The sequence below is a fragment of the Orycteropus afer genome, unplaced genomic scaffold (genome assembly GCF_000298275.1).
Source record: "Orycteropus afer afer isolate SDZICR_OR568_19922 unplaced genomic scaffold, OryAfe1.0 scaffold00027, whole genome shotgun sequence".
Lineage (NCBI taxonomy): Eukaryota > Metazoa > Chordata > Mammalia > Tubulidentata > Orycteropodidae > Orycteropus > Orycteropus afer.
The window spans coordinates 12,608,917-12,625,251 of NW_006921614.1; the positions used below are offsets into that span (position 1 = coordinate 12,608,917).

The window sequence follows — 16,335 nt, forward strand, 5'->3', positions numbered from 1 at the left end:
AAAGATGAGAATATATCCATTCAAGAAGTCCAATGAACCCCAAACAGGGTAAGACCCCAAAAGAAAATCACCAAGACATATCATCATCATATTCACCAAAACCAAAGACAAAGAAAGAATCCTGAAAGCAGCATGGGAAAAACAAAAAGTTACCTACAAGGAGCAACCAATAAGACTAAGCTCAGATTTTTCAGCAGAACCCACACAGGCAAGAAGACAATGGGATGGTGTATATAAAACCCTGAATGAAAAAAATTTCCAACCAAGAATTATATATCCAGAAAAATTGTCCCTCAAATATGGTGGTGAAATTGGGACATTTCCAGATAAACAGAAATTAAGGGAATTTGTTAAAACCAGACCAACCTTACAAGAGATGCTAAAGGGAGTCCTTTGGACAGAGAACCAATTAACAGCAAACAACAACTGACCATTAACACACATGATGACATAACCCAGAAACCAACCCAGTTATGGAAGTATCCAAAGTAAATAAGCCTACAAGATTGTAAATAGGGAATGAGAGACATTGATTGACAAATGAGGACAACTACAAACCAAAAAGAGGGAAAAAACTGCGTAGTTACAGAACTTCTAAATGGTAGGGAAGTCAAGACAACTGCAAGATAGAATGGACTGTTGTAAACTTAGCAAAAGACCAGCACAAATATTTAGCAAATACTAAAACAATAGTAAAGAAGGAATTGATAATATGATTCATAAACAAAATGAGCTCAGCACTGTAAATTATATGGAACAAAGAAATCAGCAACACCACAAAAAAAACACAACAAAATGACAGCAACAAATTCATACTTTTCAAAATTACACTGCCAAAAGAATGAAAAAAGAACCTATGGATTAGGAAAAAGTATTTGGCAATGACATATCTGACAAGGGACTTATCTCTGAAATTTATAGAGAACTCCAGCACCTCAATAACAAAAAGATCAACAATCCAATTAAAAAATGGGCAGAAGACATGAATAGACACTACACTAAGAGAATATTCAGGCAGCCAGAAAATGTGTGAAGAAATACTCACTATCACCAGGCATCAGAGAGATGCAAATCAAAACAATGAGATACCATCTCACCCCAGCACTAATGGCAAAGTTCTAGAAGACAGAATAACAAATGTTGGCAAGGATGTAGAGAGATTGAGGCTCTCATACACTGGTGATGGGACTATAAAATGATACAACCACTGTGCAAAGCAGTATGGTGATTCCTTAAAATGCTGGGATTAGAAATACTATTTGACCCAGCAATCCCATTACTAGGTATATGTCCTAAAGAAGTGAGAGCCAGCACAAGAACAGATATATGCACACCCATGTTCATTGCAGCACTATTTACAATAGCAAAAAGATGGAAACAACCTAGGTGCCCATCAACAGAAGAATGGATAACCAAACTATGGTACATACACACAATGGAATACTATGCAACCCTAAAGAATAATGTAGAATCTGCAAAACACCACCTAATGTGGATGAACTGGAGGACATTATGCTGAGTGAAATAAGTCAATCACAGAAGGACAGATATAGTATTAGTTCATTATTGTAAAAAGTCAAGGAGAGGTTTATATATGGAAGGAAACTTTCTTTGTTGGTTACCAGGGGTGGGAGAGGAAGGGAGGGAACATGGAAAAAAATGCATTGATCCATGTCACTTTAGTTTTGTGTATATTTCAATAAAATGTATTTTTTAAAAGAAGTATACAATTCCATGGTTTGTAATATATTCAAAGAATCATGTAGCCACCACCACTAAAAGCATTTTAATCACCCCAAAAATTAAACCACACACCCATTAGCACCCATTACCTCTACCCCTAGCCCCTGGCAACCACTAATCTTTCAGTCTCTATGGATTTACCTATTCTGGACATTTCATACAAATGGAATCATACTATGTGGTCTTTTGGGTTGGACATTTCACTCATAATGTTTTCAAGGTTCATCCATGTTGTAGCATGTACTGGAACATCATTCCTTTTTATGGCTGAATATTATTCCATTGTATGCATACACCACATTTTGTTTATCCATTCATATGTTTATAGATATGGGTTGTTTCCATGCTTTAGCTATTATGTATAATGGTGCAACGAACATTCAAGTACAGCTGAGGACATTAAGGCTCCAAACAAGTGATATTCCCAGGTCACTGCATCAATTAGGGTTAATGCTCAGCTTCTAGCAACAGTGAATTAGGGTTATTCTTTCTGCTCATTAAAAAAAGAGAGAGAGAGCCTAGAGGCACACAGTCTATAATATCCTCAGTGTCCAGATTTCTTTCTCCTTTTCTAGTCACAGCCAGTATCTCCCATCCTCAGGTGTTCCTCAGGTGGCACGGTGACTGCTGCAGCTCTGGTCATTATATCTGGGTTCCAGGCAAGGAGGAAAATGACAAAAGTAAACAGGCACCTTCCAGCTGAGTAAACCATCTTTAAAGAACTGTCCTAGGAGTCTCCCCCACTGACTTCTGCTTCCATTTCAGTGGCCACCCTTTTACATGAAAGAGCCTGAACAAGGTAGTCTTTTGACTGCCTACTAGCTGGGCACATTATCCCCCCAACCATTTAGAGGTTCTGTTAGGAATAGAATCTACAGCAATGGATTTTGGAGCAGTTTCTCCCATTGCGAGGGAGTGGCTCAGAAGTACCATTCACCCAGATGTCTTAGCTCCTCTTTCAGGGTTTTCTGTGAATATGTTTGCAAAGTGTTCCATACTAAGTAACCCACTCAAAATCCAAAGCTGTTGCTGTAGGAGTATTCATTTTCTAGGACAAAAAACTGAAGACTGAATGAAAGATTTCTTGATCAAAGTTTCTGGATAAATGTTTACTCTGCTTACCTTTAGACCTTTCCAGCATTCAGTTAACTGATGACAACACATGTGCATGACGTAGTGGGTAAAGTTCTTCCAGTGTTCCACAGTGAAACGTTCATGTTAGGATTTACAGACTATGCAATGAAAAGGTTTTCATGAATGTGTTTACACTGACTTTCAAAACTGGTCATTGAGGAGAAAGAACCAAAACTAATTTTGGGAGCTAGATGGTAGAAGAATGCACAGGAGGACCCTGGACATGAGGAGCCATGGGGCAGCCCTGGCCATACAGAGGAGTTTGTCTAGGAGGAAACATGGTAGGCATTTGGGACCAATGCAAGTCAAAGGTCAGAAGGGCCCATCAGCACCCACATGCAGAGGGAGCTGAGAAGCTGGGAGGCCAGCTGAGCAAGGAGAAGCCTTCAGAGTTTTCAAGGAGATCAGAACATTAAAGACAAAGCTGTGAAGAGCTAGCTGTACCTGCCTCAGCCAGGATCTAGAAAAGCAACCTTTTAGCTTTGACTTCATTTTAGATCTCTAAGTAGATAGGTATGATTACAGGATTTCCATTTGCAGGAGAGGGGAAGGGCATCAACATCTTGCAAGTGCTTACTGTGTGCTAGGTGCTTTTCTATAGGAAACCTTTTCCTATAATGTAGAGAGAAAATCTCAACTGTATCATTTACGAACTTTGGGACCTTTAATATGTTACTTTACCCCTGAAAATCTTTCTGTAAATAGAGATATTAATATCTGGTTATCCAAAAAAAGAAAAAAAACTCATTACTATCAAGTCAATTCTGACCCCTACTGTGTTTCCAAGGCTGTAAATCTTTACAGAAGTAGACTCCTTCATCTTTCTTTGGCAGAGTGGCCAGTGGGTTTGAACCACTGAACTTTAGGTTAGCAGCCAAATGCCTTAACCACTACACCACCAGAATTCCTTAATAAATTTGCTTATAGAGAGGATTAAATGGCATTAAGGTATGTTAGTGATGTGAAAAGTAGTAATAGCCAGCATTTATTAAATACATACTGTTTGCTGTATGTTTATCTCATGTAATCCTTACAGGAATACTGTATAGTTTGGGTACATTTGATTGTGTTCAAAATCAACTCAAAACTTCCAAACAGAAGAGGTCAAACCCAATCCTGTTGCTGTCACTTCTATCCCAACTCATGACAACCCCATGTGTTACAGAGTAAAACGGCTCCTTAGGGTGTTTTTTTTTTTTTTTTTGGTAAACTTTACAGAAGCAGATCACCAGGCCTTTCTTTCACGGTCCCACTGGGTGGGTTCAAATCACGTACGTTTAGCTTAATAGTTGAGAATACATCATTTGCACCTCTAGGGACCCACAGAAGGGGTACCAAACCAAAACTGATTGTTATCAAGTCGATTCTGACTCAGAATGACTGTTCTGGTTGGCTAGTGCTGCTCTGACAAGAATATACCACAAATGGGATGGCTTTAACAAACAGGAGTTTATTCTCTTACAGTTTGGAGGCTTTAAGTCCGAGTTCAAAGTGCCAGGCTCTAGGGGCTGGGTGAAAGCCCTCAACCTTGGGCTTCAGCTCTACCTCCTGCTCCTGGCCCACTGGAGCTAGAGGCTTTTCTTCACTCACACAGCTGCTGGCTACTGTGACTGACAAGGCCAAGGTCGACAAATAAAATGTCACAGTCCTAATGTTACCAAACCACACGGCAGGCCATTAATTCTAGTCCATTGAAAGTCCCAAGGTCAGCAGAGCCTGGCAGGCTGCTGAACGATGACATGGCTACATGCAGAGTTCAAGTGTGCCATAAGCTAGAGACCATTCTCCAAGGCTTCTCCTCATGTACAGGAAGCAGACCAGATCCCTAAGGCAGCTACTCAGCTGCTCACAGTAGATTGCACCATGGAGTTGATTACCAGTCTCATCATGGGGAATACTATATCCACACACGAACTTAACTACCACAGCCACCCCATAGGACAGAGTAGAACTGCCCTATAGGGTTTCCAAGGCTATAAATATTTTTGGAAGCAGGCTACTTCATCTTTCTCCCACAGAGTGACTGATGATTTAAACTGCAGACCTCTTGGTTATCTGCTGAATGCTGTTAGCCATCATACCACCAGAGCTTACGGAAAGGATATCCCCACAAAAACCAAACCCACTGCCATTGACTTGATTACAACTCATACCTTTCCTGTTTTGGTTTCATTCTTTGTCAGGACTCCCTACATGGTAGCAACTTAAGGTTATTGCCACCTTACCGTTAGAGATTCAGAGCAAAGGAGGACTCAGACTTGACAGATCTGTACCCCGTGCACAGCCCTGAAGCAGTCACTGTCATCAAGGAAAAAAGGACATACATTGATAGAGTGGACAATGTACCCACCTATTGAGGTGGGCAAAGAAGGGCCATGTGATTGGCAGTCTCATCCTTTAGAGAATTGAATTACTGAAATAACACAAGCTTAGGTTAATAACATGCCCCCAAATCATTCAGCTCTAAGTGGAGAGACCTGGATATAAACTCCAAGCTTTGTGACTCCAGAGTGGGTGATGTTTGCAATATAATACACAAAACATCAGTATGTTGCTGTTGTTGTTAGCTGCTGTCCATTCGACCCCTGACTCATGGCAAACCCATACACAGTGGAACAAAATGCTGCCCAGTCCTGCACCATCCCCATATCAGTTGTGGATGGGACCATAGTGGATCCATAGGCTTTTCCCTGGCAGATTTTTAGAAGTAGATCACCAGGCCTTTTTTCCTACTGTGTCTCATTCTGGAAGCTGTGCTGAAATCTGTTCAGCATCTTAGCAACATGCAAGCCTCCACTGACAGATGAGGGTGGCTGTGCATAAGGTGCATTGGCTAGAACTTGAACCCAGGTCTCCTGCACGGAAGAGGCAAATTCACGTGATCATAGCCAGATGAAAAAGGATAGCCAGAGCAGCAACCTAGGATGAAAGCCTCCATCAGAGATAAGCAAATCTATGGTGGTTCCATCTGCCTACAGGATCACATCTAAAATCCTTGGCAGACTTCAAGTTGCTCAGCCATCTGATACCGCCCCCCTGCCCTGCCCTTACTTGTCAATTCTTACTTTCTGTATGAGTCCTCTTCTCCAACTAGAAATATGGTTTTCCATCATCTCCAGCTTCACCTTTGCTGATGTCTTTCTCCCTCCTGAGAATTACCAGCTTCACTTTTCCTTCCCAAATGCTTCTCAGCTCTTCAAGTTGCTTTAAGGTGCCACTTTTTCTGAGAAAACTCTCTTTACTCTGATGCTTTCTGAGGCTCATTTGCTACATTTTTGTTATAATAACTGCAGATTCATAGCTGTCAGGCAACCTGAGTTGTGGTCCTGATATTTACTCTTCAGTTTTGGCTAGAGTTCATCAGTTCCCTTCTGCAAGTACTTTTTATTCCATTTTTATCTCCACTATTGGGTTACTTGGGAGCTCTGGTGGCATAGTGCCTAAGGCATTTGACTGCTAACCAGAAAGCTGGAGGTTCAAACCCACCAGCCACTCCTCAGAAGGAAGATTGGGCGACCTGCTTCCTTAGTGATACCACCTCAGAAACCCAAGTAGGGCTCACTATGAGTTGGAGATGACTTGACAACACAAAACAACAATTGGCTACTTGCAAATCTCTTTATGCTTGTAGTATTGCTCCAAATGAGTTGCTACTGAGTCAGTTTCAACTTCTGGTGACCCCTTTGTGCCAAAGTAGAACTATGCTCCACAGAATTTTCAATGGCTGATTTTCAGAAGGAGATCACCAGGCCTTTCTTCCAAGGTGCCCTTGGGTGTACTCAGACCTTCAGCCTAGCACTTTAATTGTTTCACCACCCATATACTCCAGTAGTTGCTCTAAGGTGTATAATATATATATTTAATTTATCACAATCTCCTTTAAATAATATCATACCACTTTATGCCTAGTGTAAAGCCATTACAACAGCAACTTTGCTTTACCCACCTGTCTTTTATACTCTTGTTGCCATACTTTATTTCCATGTATTTGAAAACCCCACAATACATCACTCTTGCTTTTGCTTTACAAGTTACAGTTTTAAGAGGTTAAAACTAAGAAATACATATTTATCCACATATTTCCTATTTCAGGTGTCTTCATTTCTTTGGGTAGATCCACATTTCCTTCTGCCTGAAGAACTGCCTTCAACAGTAGGTCTACTGGTGATGAATCTCTCAGCTGTCAATTGGCTTAAAAATGTCCTTATTTTGCTTAATTTTTGAAAGATATTTTTGCTGGATATAGAATTTTAGCTTGACAACTTGTTTTCTGTCAGTACTTTAAAGATGTCATTCTACTATCTTCTGTCTTGTGCTGTATAAAGGAGAAAACCAAACCAAACCAAACTCACTGGCGTAGAGTTGGATCCAACTCATAGTGATCCCTCCTGGGGTTTATGAGGCGGTATCACTATGGTAGTAGATTGCCCTACCTTCCTTCGGAGGAGTGGCTGGTGGGTTTGAACCGCCAGGCTTCTGTATAGCAGTCAAATGCCTTAGGCACTACACCACCTGAGCTCCCGTATAAATGAGAAGTTATCCATAATTATCTACTTTATTGCCTTGTGTAATTTCTTTGTGTGCTTTCTGGCTGCTTTTAAGGTTAGTACTATTTTCCAGAAATGTTGATATGATCTGCTTTGGTGTGATACTCTTATGTTTATTCTACTGGGAGTTCACTGAGTTTCTTAAGTCAGTGAGTTCATAGTTTTCATCAAATTCATAAAAATTTCTACCAATAATTTCTTCATAATATTTTTCTGTCTCCTCACCCTATTCTGATATTCCAATTACATGGATTTTAGACTTCTTGATATCATCTCACAGTTTACTGATGATCTGTTTGTTTTTATTCAGTCTTTTTTTCTTTCTGTGCTTCATGGTTTCTAAGGCTCTGTCTTTAATTCACTGATCTTCTTTGCTTCAGTTTCTAATCTGCCTTTAATCTAATGCAGGTATTTTTCATCTCAAGCATTATATTTTTAATCTCTAGAAATTCGATTTGGGTCTTTTTAATTTCTCTCCTCTTCATGTTCATGTTTTCCTCTACTTTTCTGAGTATATGTGTGCTATTTATATGAGTTGTATTTATGGTCCTTATCTGCTAATGCCATCATCTTTGTCATTTAGCTCCTTCCTCTCCCTCCCTTGGAAAGAAGAGCCCCCACGTGCCTGACTTGGTTATTCTCAGGAGGGAGCCCCCACTTGCCTGACTTGTGGCTCAGCACCTCGCCAAGCAGGCTCACCACTGGCTCCTCCCTTGGCAGCTCACAGCTAGGCCTCTTTGTCTGTACACTCATGGAAGGTCATGTGTGTGTTGGCATGGCAAGAGAGCAAGTTGTCTCTGCCCAGTTTTACACCAAGTGATCTTTGTGAGCAGCTCTTCATCACAGAAGATGTTTTGCTTTTATTCTCAAATATCCCCACTCCACTGGGGGGGAGGTGTTAATTTCTGTATTCAATTCTTTTTTGTTGTTGTTGTTATTACTGTTAGCTGCTGTTGAGTCACTCCTGACTCACAACAGTCCCACGCACAGTGGTGCTAAATGCAGCCGGGTCCTGTGCCATCTTCATGATTGGACTGTTGTGATCCATGTCAGCCCCAACTCGTGGCCAGCAATAAATGAAAATAAGTCTTTTGCTAAAAGTTCTGTCTGATACTTGGTGAATCAAGCAGCTCTATCCCCAGGTCCAAATGACAATCAAATGACCCTCCACTTACAAGCTTTGTGACTTGGGCAAGTTATTTAACTTCTCTGAGCTTTAGTTTGTGCATTTGTAAAACAGGTATGGTCATTATCTCTACAGTTAATTACAAATACAGCACTTAGAGAAATGCCTGGTACATAGCAGTATCTGATATTATTATTAATTGTTATTGTTGTTGATAATATTAAGGATGATGTTGAAGAAGTCTTACCTCTTAAACCAAGGGCCTATCTCCCCTCAGGAAGCACAGCTGCCACTCAGGTCAACAGCAGGAAAATGGTAGCATCACACCGAACTAGTGAGCTGGGTTCATGGACACGTATGAGTCACATACTAGGGACTGACTTCCCAAAGTATTAGGTTGAACCATAAGAAATTGCTGATTTTGTGGGTCAAACCCAAAGAATTTGGATTTTCATAAGGCTCCACCAAAGAGTTTGGTCCTACAAATATAGGTCGAGGCAGAGATTTCTGTTAGTTTGATCCCACTTTTACCCTCAAGCAGAAAACTGGGGAAATATGGGTTTCCTAGCTTTCCCACTTCTCCCAGGTTCTCTTGATGATTCATCCCTTAGAGGATAGCTTCTGAGTTTAGACCAAAAAAACCAAACCAAACTCACTTACATCAAGTCAGATCCTTCTCTGGTTAGCAGTCAAATGCCTTAGGCACTATGCTATCATAGGGTCTAGAGTTTAGACCGGCTCTTCAAAGTTTCAACTACAGCCAAAATGCTCCTTGGAAGCAAGAATGGCCAGACTTCATCTCACCTGTTTTGGTCATATTGTAAGAAGGGACCATTCCCTGGAGAAGGATGTCATGCTTGGTAGGGTGGAGGGTCGACGAAAGAGGGGGAGGCCTTCAACGAGATGGACACGGTGGCTGTGATGATGGGCTCAAGTATAGCAGGGATTGTGGGGCTGGCGTGGGATAGGGCAGTGTTTCGTTCTGCTGTGCATGGGGTCGCTATGAGTTGGAAATGACTCGACGGCACTTAACAACAACAACCTCAGAAGGAAGATGGGGCAATCTACTTCCGTAGTGATACTGCCTTGGAAACCCAAGGAGGGGTCGCTATGAGTCAGGTCCGACTCAATGGCACATAACAACAACAACAACAGTCAACACCACTGGTAGCGTAGTGCCTAAGTCACTTGACTGGTGGCCTAAGGCTGGTGGTTCAAACCCATCAGCCACTCCTGGGAAGGAAGGTTGGGCAATCTACTTCTGTAGTGATACCACCTCAGAAACCCAAGGAGGGATCTCTAGGAGTTGGGCCTGAGTCGATGGCACATAACAACAGTTGACACCACAGGCTCTTGTTAAAATGCAAATTCTGGTTCAATAGCCCCAGGGTGAGGCTTGAAGTGCTTTGCTTCTAACCAACTCTGAGGGGCTGTTGGGGCTGCTTTGAGTAATCAGTGCCCTAGAATGTTGCCAGGAGAGTTTCACAAGTTTGAATTCTAGAGATTGCAGAATTAGTGTTTCCCTTCTCATAGCATATCAAAACCAAAATAAAACAAAGCTACAATAGTGTCCAGAACATCTGTGTAAACTTTCTCCATCCTGCCTGTCTGGAGATTTTTGCCTCAAGCCTATTAGGCCTATTGAACAGGATTTCTTTCTTTCCTTTCTTCACTGACCCTTCACTCAACAAGTAGTTACTGAGCACCTACCACGTCAGGACATTCTGGGTGGTGCAAACAGTTAAAATGCTCAGCTGCTAGATAAAAGATTGGAAGTTTGAGTTCATCCAGAGGTACCTTGGAAGAAAGCCATGGTGATCTACTTCCAAAAAATCAGCCATTGAAAAACCTATGGAGTTCAGTTCTACTCTGATACACACGTAATCACCAAGAGTTGTCATCTACTTCACAGGAACTCTAATCATGCAACTAATACTGTGCTGTGAAGAATAATTCCCACTTATGTTTTGTGCTGCAGCCAGAGTGATTATCTGAAACGAAACAGAACTCCTCCTCTTACAACTGATCTGTTCTCCCACAGTATAAAGTCCGAGTACCTCAGCATGGTATTCCATACCCTCTGCAATTAGACTTATACCCTTATATCCCATCCTACCTCAAGCCCTACTTAACACTAGACACATTTCTTGACTGCCTAGTCCCCCATATCCTGCTGCCTGGTCTTTCAGCTTTGGCTCTTGCCATCTCCCTCTGCCGTATAGCATACCTTTTTCCTACTTCTGTCATGTATTGACTCACTCACTTGTCTCTTCAAGATCTAGTTTATCACCACTTCTTTCAGGGAGTCTTTCTGGGCCCCCATACTAACTTGTGCTTCATCCTGACTATTTTACACTGAATGTCTGTCTGTTTCTTTCTCCACTAAACTCTACGTTTTCTCAAGGGCAGAGAAATATTTTAGTCATTTCCACACCAATACATTTTACTGAATTGCATTTTGTTCTAAGTACTACACCACCTGGTAGGAGTCTTGCCTGTAGGTTTTTCGTCTGAGATGCCCATGGACTTCAACCTACTTCCAAGTCATTAACTTTGACCTCACAGCAGCTGGCAAAGGGCTGGTTAGTGACTGCTGTGGAATGAAGAATGTTCCATGGTGAATGTGTGTCAAACACGGCATGTAACATTTTACAGCCCAGCTGTCAGCTCAGAATCCGTAAAACTCCACCAGGATTCAGTGAAGAGAATACAAGTAGGCAAGTGAGGAAGGACAGAAGGACAGGTTACTGACGTTATCAACAGCCAAGTTACACTTAGAAATAGATTGTGCCAGGAACTGTAGGTCTGCTTCCACTCTGGAAATCTTTAAACTTTGGATATAATGAAATGAAAAGGGCATCCAAATTCTGTGCAGCTCCTGAAACTAGTTCTATCTTGCATCATCTAATCTTTGGAATAGCTAATCTTTCCTAATTCAGCAGCTGTTATAACTATTTTACTTATATGTGATTGAAATGCTAAAACTCTATTGTTTCTTTTTATGGGAAAATGGCTTTGGAAAATATTAATGTATTTACTTTTGTCTTGAAATTGCAATTCCCATTCAAAACCACAATAACAACACAAAATGAAGGCGTTTTTCTACCTTATAAAAGAGAATCCGCAAAACTGTAACATAAAGACAGTTTGAAGCTCTCAGCTTTGTGGCATAAACTTGTAAGTTTCCATGACACCATCTTTCCAGGATCATTATTAAGAAGGGACATGCATGTTATGGTGTGAGGATTGAGATACATTTCTGAAGTGGAAAGCAGAAAAAGAGACTTTATACATTTTGATATTTTGGTATTGCTTACATTTATAATTCAAAGGTCTGAAATAAGAACTATTTAAAATTCCACTGGCAAGAGTGGAAATGACAAGTCAGTCCTCCAGTGTCTTCAGGTGTACTTGACATTTGTCTCACTCAGTGGCCTATCATCTATGTTGATCCTTAGCTCATTCCCTTCTTCCCCCAACCCTGGACCCTCATTGCAAATACTTTGGCAATCATTCTCTATGAGTAAGACCAATGGTAAATTAGAGAAGAGTTCTGATTTTGAACAAGGTCATAATGTGGTGCTAGAATGATAGCTTGCATAGTATAATTTGGTGATAATGGTAAGTATAGACAAGTAGGACTAGAAACTAGAATCAGAGACTTACTAGTTTACTGGACTTTCTAGGTCACATGGGAACCATCTGGGGTGGCAGCACATGGCTAACATGTTCCAGCTTAAGCTTCATTTACAAAACATGTTTTTTTAAGACCCTTCACTACTCAAGTTAAGAGAAAAGGTAAAACCCAATGATCTGAAGCTCACAGTGTACACAGCAGGCATTATGAAAGACAACCTACAAAAGGAGTTGAGGACAATGTCATGATACTTCTACTACCTAACTACTACTATAAAACAATAGGAAGACTGGCTGGTCCATCTCATTTCCTTCCTTCATGTATTACCAAGCAAAAGCCTCTGGGCCAGGTTTTCATTGTGAAGCAGGTGGTAGACAGTGCAGCACATGATCTAGAAATCAGCTAAAGTCTCCAGGTCCCACAACTGATTTTTTGTTAATAGCTGGGGTCTCTGGAGTGCTTGCCAACCTCAGCTCTAGCCTAGAAGTACATTAGTACCACCACCCACTTTGGCATCTCTGGAGTTGATGAGATGGCTGCTAGGCTCTTAGAATTTAATCTAGATCCTATTTGGAGTATGTGTATGTCTGTGTGCACACACACATGTGCACAAGCACACCCAGATATGGTTTTCATTTTCCTTCTCTACTTACTCACTTTTATATTTGCCCACATACTTACCATTTCCAGTGTTCTTTATTATTTTGAGTAGATTTGAATTTTACTCTGGTATCATTTTCCTTTAGCATGAAGAAATTCTCTTAATGCTCTTTGTAGTACAGGTCTGCTTGGGATAAATTTAGTTTTGTTTATCTGAAAATATCTTTGTTTCACCTTCAATTTCATAGAATATTTTCACTGGAGATAGAATTGCAAGTTGACTTTATTTCAGCACTTTCTAGATGTCATTCTATTGTCTCTTAGCTTTCACTATCTACAATGAGAAATCATTGGACATTTGCTATACGCAACATGTCCTCTTTTCCTCTGGCTTCTTTCTTTTCCTCTGGCGCTTTGAAGATTTTCTGTTGATCACTAGTTTTCATCAATTTGATTTTGTGGTTACTGGCTGCAGTCTTTTTTGTTCTTATCAGACTTATGATGATTTTTTTTAATCTATGAATTGACAATTTTCACTAAACCTGGAAAAAATGTTGGCCATTGTTTTTTTTCAAATTCCTGTCCTCAATCCTTTCCTCTCAGGTTGCAATTCTAGTTACATGTATGCTTGATATTGTCTCACAGAGAAATGAAGCTATGTTCATATTTTTAGAACTTTTTCTTTCTGTACTTTTGTCAGGTCTTCAAATTCACAGTTTTTTTCTGTGATTTCACCAATCCTCTGTTAAGCTTATCCCATAAAAATTTCATTTCAGATACTGTATTTTTGACTCCAGATTTTCTTTTCTTTTTTTTTTAAGTTGAGATATTATTAACATACCATAAAATCTACTGTTTGTATGTCTATGATTTATCTCCACTTATCATTGTGCTTTTCTTTCATTTTTTTTAAATTTAATATTTGAACTATTTAAAAATGCTGCTGGGATAATTATATTTTTTTCCTTTGACATTTTGGAGTCTCTTTCTGTTAACTTCATTTTTCTCCTGATTATGGGTCACATTTTTTCACTTATTTGCATGTCTAGTGTCTTTTGACTAAATGCTGGACATTGTAATGTTTCATTGTTGAGCATCTAAATTTTGTTGTCTTCTTTTAAAGAGCATTCTGCTTTATTCTTGCAGGCAGTTAATTTAATCATAGATTAGCATTTTCCTCTAAGATTTGTTTTTAAGCTTTAATAATGTAAATACGGTACATGACACCCTTGTGGAGGTGGGACTGTGCAAATAAGGTGTATGGAACTCTAACGATGGGATAGGTCAATTCTGCCTTTCCACTAGGCTTAAAATGAGGTGGAAAAGGGACTCTTGTTACCATTAAGAAAGAAAAGCCAGGAGTGGAGTGTGTCCTTTAGTTCCGAGATCCGTGTGCTGAGACAACAAAGAGATGGCAGAGAGATGATGGCAGCAGAGGCAGCAGAACAAATAGAAACAAGAGACTGGCATGAGACAGATGTTGCTGTCATGCCCTTTTTGCAGTTGGTGTCAGAAGCTAGATTTGTTGCAATGGCTCCAGACTCATGAGACTTTGTAAAAGAAAGAGGAAGAGGCCTGGGAAGTGAAACTTTTAATTCTTAGATGGTTACATTGGTTTTTGTTACCTGTAATGGCTGGAAAGAATGAAAGAGATGTTGGGAGCTCTGGTTGCAGAGAGTGTCTAAGGCATTTGACTGCTAACCAGAAGGCTGGCTGAGAGTAAGGGGAGAAAAGCCTGAGGCAATAGCCAGGCCAATTAGAGATGATTGATAGGTCTTCTTGTTCTACCTAGCCAGAGACCCAAGGCCATATTCATAGAATGGGAAGATAGTCAAGGTTGCAGAAGAGACGAAGAAACTGGAACGTTTTTAAAAGGGTTATATCTTTTCAGTTATGTGTTTATCTGAATGTACTATGGATACGATTATTCCTCTTGTATGATAGAAATGAATAATGGGTATCATAGATAACAGAGAGCATGCAACTGCCACCTTCAGCCAGTACTTGATTGGGGACCTAGAATTTGCCTGGAAGAAACACAGGCTTTTAGTTTAAAGAATATTGGGGGCTTAGGTCCAAAACCAGAGCCCCTACTTGCCCAGTTCCTCTGCACTACAGCCCTTACAATAGCCACCACTGATCCCACTGCTACTGCCTCTGAGCAGAATATGGCTGTGCCTCCCACATACATTGAGCTTGGCAAATCCGCTAAGGATGTCTTCACCAAGGGCTATGGATTTGGCTTAATGAAATTTGATTTGAAAACAAAATCTGAGAATGGACTGGAATTTCCAAGTTTATGCTCAGCCAACACTGAGACCACTGAAGTTACAACAGGCAATCTGGAAACAGTACAGATGGGCAGAATATGGGCTGACATTTATGAAGAAATGGAACATTAACAATACACGAGGCACCAAATTACTGTGGAAGACCAGCTTGCACGTGAACAGAAGCTGACCTTTGAGTCATCCTACTCACTTAACACTGGGGCTAAAAATGCTAAAATCAAGACAAGGTATAAGAAGGAACACACCAACCTGGGCTGTGGCATGGATTTTGGCATTGCTGGGACTTCTAATCAGGGTACTCTGGTGCTGGGTTAGGAGGACTGGCTGGCAGGCCACCAGATGAACTTCAACACTGCCAAGTCTCATATGACCCAGAGCAACTTTGCAGTTGGCTATACGAATTCCACCTTCACACTAATGTGAATGATGGGATAGAATTTGGCAGCTCCATTTACCAGAAGGTGAACAAGAAGTTGGAGACTGCTCTCAATCTTGCCTGGACAGCTGGAAATAGTAACGCTCACATCAGAATAGTAGCCAAGTATCAGATTGACCTGATATATTCTCAGCAAAAGCAAACAATTTCAGCCTGATAGGTTTAGGATAAACTCAGACCCTAAAGCCAGACATCAAACTGATGTTGTCAGCTCAGCTGGATGGCAAGAACTTCAACATCAGTGGCCTCAAGCTTGGTCTAGGACTGGAATTTCAAGCATAAATGAACCCTTTCATTTAAAACTATTTTGCAGCATAGCTACCTTCTGAATTCAGTGTGCTGTTTAATGTTGTATGTCTGGGATGCAAGTATTTCTAAATAGCATGTTAGGCCTTCAGGTTAAAGATGAATCAGTTTTAAAGTGTTACCCTTTCAGAAGTACAGAAGCCCAATTCCAATAAGTTTTTTCAGCCATAGACTTTGGGGAGACTTAGTGGCTTTACTAGAGTTGTTAGATTTCTTTTTTATTTAGAAACAGCTCCAAGTGGAAGCTGATAATGTGTGGACACTTTGTAAATTCATATTGAGTAAATGAATGAAATTGTGACTTCTTAAGAATTGAGCTTTGCTTTCCTAACCCTAACTGAGGAGAAGCCATTGCTTGATGGTGTATACAAACTCATCTGAAAGGGACTTTTTTACATATATTTTCATGACCTGTTTCTACCCAAGTCTATCACCTCTTTACACCAACAGTAGTCTGCAGGATATAGTAGTTGTGTGTGTGTGTGCCATTTTGGGGTGGAGATGGTGGATGTGAT

At 40.5% G+C, this 16,335-nt stretch overlaps 1 pseudogene; it reads left to right on the top strand.

Annotated features, from left to right (window-relative positions):
* The first annotated feature begins 8,968 nt into the window (after positions 1-8,968).
* LOC103192383 lies at positions 8,969-15,796 on the top strand (annotated as a pseudogene).
* Positions 15,797-16,335: the final 539 nt, after the last annotated feature.